We start from the raw sequence: 5,009 nt of genomic DNA on the forward strand, positions 1-5,009 counted from the left end.
ATCAATGTTATTCATGGATGCGTTACGATTCATCAGCATCATCATATTCTTCACTAACACTCACAGTTGCTTGTAAGGTCGAGTTTTCCTCGGAGATAAAAGGCCTGTACAGGGAGTACAAAGGTGAGCAGAGTCTCCACATCAAATAATTTGTGTATTTTTTTAGCAAAGTTAGTGTTAGATGTCAGGCATATCACCGAGGCGGAATTGGAAGGTCGGTAGTTCCCAACGTAGATAGGAATTTGGGGAACACAATGGTATGCATAACTCGGTTTCCCTATATATGGCGCTTTGTACTGTATGATCCTCTGGTCCTGTTTCCTAGTAAAAATGTTTCAATTACGTTATTGTTGTGGTTTAAATGTCGAAAGAAGGCTTGGAAGCAATGAAATAAAATATATATTATTAGAAAATACAGAAACGTATATTGGTTGAGTGGGACTCCCCTCAACCGGAAGGACAAAGTAAGCTTATGACCCACTGCCACTGAGTTTCAGCTCCAGACTGCTCGATAGCAAAAACTGGTAACCGGAAGTGATGTCAGAAATAGTCTATTGTCAGAATCTGTAGGAATGCCACTCCAACACCCTCAGCCAAGCTTTTTTTTTTCGTAAAAGCTGTTACGTTAAAAATCGATTATTCTGGATCGGTGACTTTCCTTTTTTGAACCAACCGTCGTGATTCGTGTGTTAATTGAGGAGGGTCGAGATCGAATGTCTCGAAAATGAACTTGATTAGTTCTTTCTCTTACTGTGGTGTTTCGTTAGTGTCGTCTTAGCGACATCTTATTTGGTTCTGGTGGCATTTATGGGTATGTCTAGGTCCTTGCATGATATAAACCATGTCCCCGACTCTCTTTCTGATCGTACCCACATCAAAGAATGAAGTATAATTCTTGTAACTCTTGAAGAAAACTCTCTCGGGATGAAACTTGTGGTTTTGTCTGCTTTGGTAAGAGTTTGTCAAAGACGGGTCTCACTTTCCGTGCGAAAATGGTTTCTGCAGGTTTCCGCTGTTAGAGTATTAGGATTAGATATAATTTTGTACACGTGTACGAATCGTTGGAAGGCTTCAACGTAGGTGTACATTGAGCCTATTTCAGTGCTCTATTGAGTGTATCCACGAATCGTTCCGCCTTCCCATTCGATTTAGGGTTATATTGGGGCGTAATGATGTGTTTGATCTCGAACGTATCGCAAAAAGTTTTGAACTGTATGGATGTGAACTGAGTTCCATTATTGCTCACAATGCAGTCTACTGCACCAAAATGTGCAAACAGTTCGTGTAAAAAATTATTGTTGTCTCTGATATGGGTATTTCGTATCTTAATACACCGTCCACTTAGTGTAGCCATCAACTACAATTAAGTAATAAATGTCATCGAAAGGACCTGCGAAGTCGATATGAATTCTTGACCATCGCTGGTCAGTTTTCTGCAAAGGTTTATATATGATGGGTGGTGTTTTTGCAGCTAGGACGAAACCTCTGAAAGAGTCAATCATCTCCATAACGTCTTCGGCCATGTTAGACCGATAGATGCGGCTTCTCATTAAGCTTTTTATCAGTTTTTTTCAAGGTGTCCTCTGTGAAAATCCTGTAGAATACTTTTCTGGAGACTTTTTGGAATTACCACTCTTTCGCTATATAGTAAGACCTCATCGCAGAGCGAGACTACTGCTGGTATGTTGTTATCCTTCATAGCGATGTTGTTCTTGATGTCACAAACAAAGTAGTCCTCGTTTGCTTCTCTTTTAATTTCAGATAGGGACACTTGAAGCTCTGTAATTATCTTGCCTATCATTGTTTTTATTTTGGAATCCGTACGAAGTGTAACAATTATGGAATCTTCAAAAAGGTTGGGGTGGGTAGAACCACGCCGCGGGTTCCAGCTAACAAATCAACGTCTACTCTATCATATCTCAGTTCGTCCTGATTGGATAATCAGCTACCTCTTCCCCACATCAAGATCAGGTAATTTTCCACAAACAATGTCGGTAATCGTCTCACGCACCTGGGTACCTGTACTGACCCTAGGGGTCAGATCGAGACCCAAACATCCGCCAATATCTCAAATAATCATGTCTCATAGAAATATTGTTTCGTATTTTCGACTTTGTTTTTCCCTTTACAAAGGAAATGTATTTTACATCAGCTACCACGCCATCTGGCAGGGTGATCTGGTGTTTTCCAGACCTTCCATTAAAATAAAAAGAGCTCTGATTCCTCTTTCGTTTGCCATTTTTCGGGCAATTTTTTAACCATAGTTCATATTTAGCTTTCTGTGACCCTTTCTCTGGGTCAAGCTCTTCTTGCCATGGCTGGTTGGGTCACAAGAATTCGTCGTCATCTCTGCTTTTTTCGGCGAGACGAGATTCTGTGCAAAAATCAAACACTTGACATCATCCACTGATAGTTCAGCGAGGAGAAAGTTTTCGCAGTGCTTGTAAACAATGGACGCAAAGGTAATGTTCCTCCATCTCTTGTGAAAAAGAGTTGTATTCAGGCTGAAAAGTCCAGAACCCCAGTTCGCTTGTCTTCTTGTGTAGTAAATATACAACGAACTTACTGTGTTCTGTAGTCCCTAGTTTCCTTAAAAATAAGCGAACCTTTTTGGCATTGGTTCACTCTTGGCAATCAACAGTGAATAAGTCTTCGTATCGCCTATAAAAAGCGTCAAACGTCTTATCCTACCTCGGTACGTAGGTGCATGTTTCAATCGAATTCCATATGGTGTTTTGAAAAAAAAGCTCTGCTGTTATCACTGTTCTGTTCAACATTTTGAAGAAAAGTTCCTTTTGTCTGCTGAAGTAACAATTTCTCCTCCAATATTTGTTGCTGTTTAGTTTCTTGTTCCGACAGTTGCTTTTGTCGCATTTCTTCCTGTTTCTTGTGAACCTGCAAGAAAAGTTGTTGTTGTTGTTGCTGAAACTGCTGGTCAAATTGTAACTGGAGCTGTCTTATTTTTTTAATTTGCTTTTTTTTGCTGCATCTTGAGCAACTGTGTTGCAATAGCCTTCCTGTTCTCCATCTTTGATATTTATATTTCAAGCGAACGACAAAAAGCTTTTTTTTATATGAACACTGAAAAAATTTCGGAGAGAACAAAAACAAAAACAAAAACAAAAAAAGAAAAATTTCATTATTTTTGTATGTGTAAATGTTTTAAAAATTTATATATATATATATATATATATATAAATATATATATATATATATATATATATATATATATATATATATATATATATATATATATATATAAATCACTTGGAGTTTTCAGGTTTAAAACATTAAAAACGGATATAAAAGTGGGGAAAACTTTTTCCAAATATTTAACTGTGAATAAAAATGGCGTCTTTGTCATCTAGCCAAAAATACCTGTTTCATAAATTAAAATGTTCACATTCAACGACAGTTAGGAAAAAAATATTCATAACTGGAGGTGAAAAAATCTTGAATAAATTAAAAATGTTATATTTCAGTTTTCCAGTTTTCAATGAATTAAGCAGTGAACAAGTCGATGCGAAATACGTGCGTTAAATACGGTCAACCTTTAGAAATGGAGAGTTTCTTGTCCTTTAAAGGGGACAGTTTAAGTTTTTCTATTTTTTTGCAACAAATAAAAAAGTTTAAACTACAAAAAGCTTTGTTACAGAAGTCGTTTTTTTTTCCTTATATGCATTTCTTTCTTTTTATGAGTAGTTCTGACGTCCGTTATTACTTTACTTGTAGGATGTTTGTTTTCTCTTTATTTTTAATTAACATCAATCGAGTTTTGCTTGTGAATTTCCGCGCGTAAATTCCTTTCGGTTTACCGTCAGTTGTATCATTTTTTTGAATTCAAATTCCTTCGTCGCACTTTGTTGTGGGAACACTGCAGTATTTTAAAATTCAGTTTTCCCTCATGAATTTTCAAAACCTCGTCGCCAGTTTGTTGCTCGCTTAAATGTTGAAAGAGAAAACACACATGCGCAAAAGTACGCATTGATGCAGACGACGAGGTGAAAACTGTTTGTGTAAAGTTTAAAATGTGAAAAAAGAAGAAAAGAACAGACCACTTAATGGTGAGTTGAAATTACTTACAAATAAAAAAATCTAGTATCGCTAATTAAGAACATTCGCGCAGAAGTACTTTTTTGTATTAGGTATCCAAAAAAATGTCACTACTGCTTTTATAGAAATCTCTCGAGACAAGGCATGAAGCCACTTGATGTAATAAGCTAAAAATACTCCTTCAAAACCTTGCCAACAATAAGTGTCAGATGGAATAGATTCTGACCCAGAAAACAGCAATTCTCTCCTCTTTGTCAGAAGTATCACTCATGAGATATGAGGACTAAAAGAAGAAAATAAGGGAATCGAGAGGAGTTACGTCATCCGAATTTAAGTGTATATTGGTGAGACTGGCAGACGTTAACAAACTGCTAACAAAGTGAGTGCATCATTAGAGAATGTTGATTTTTTCTTTTGTTTGAGTGTAATCTCTAATGTTGTTTGGGTGTAATCTCTATTGTTGTTTGAGTGTAATCTCTAATGTTGTTTGAGTGTAATCTCTAATGTTGTTTGAGTGTAATCTCTAATGTTGTTTGAGTGTAATCTCTAATGTTGTTTGAGTGTAATCTCTATTGTTTTTTGAGTGTAATCTCTAATGTTGTTTGAGTGTAATCTCTAATGTTGTTTGAGTGTAATCTCTAATGTTGTTTGAGTGTAATCTCTAATGTTGTTTGAGTGTAATCTCTATTGTTTTTTTAGTGTAATCTCTATTGTTGTTTGAGTGTAATCTCTAATGTTGTTTGGGTGTAATCTCTATTGTTGTTTGAGTGTAATCTCTATTGTTGTTTGAGTGTAATCTCTAATGTTGTTTGAGTGTAATCTCTAATGTTGTTTGAGTGTAATCTCTAATGTTGTTTGAGTGTAATCTCTAATGTTGTTTGAGTGTAATCTCTATTGTTTTTAGAGTGTAATCTCTAATGTTGTTTGAGTGTAATCTCTAATGTTGTTTGAGTGTA

Source organism: Euprymna scolopes, chromosome 30 (genome assembly GCF_053919585.1).
Source record: "Euprymna scolopes isolate OS-2025 chromosome 30, ASM5391958v1, whole genome shotgun sequence".
Lineage (NCBI taxonomy): Eukaryota > Metazoa > Mollusca > Cephalopoda > Sepiida > Sepiolidae > Euprymna > Euprymna scolopes.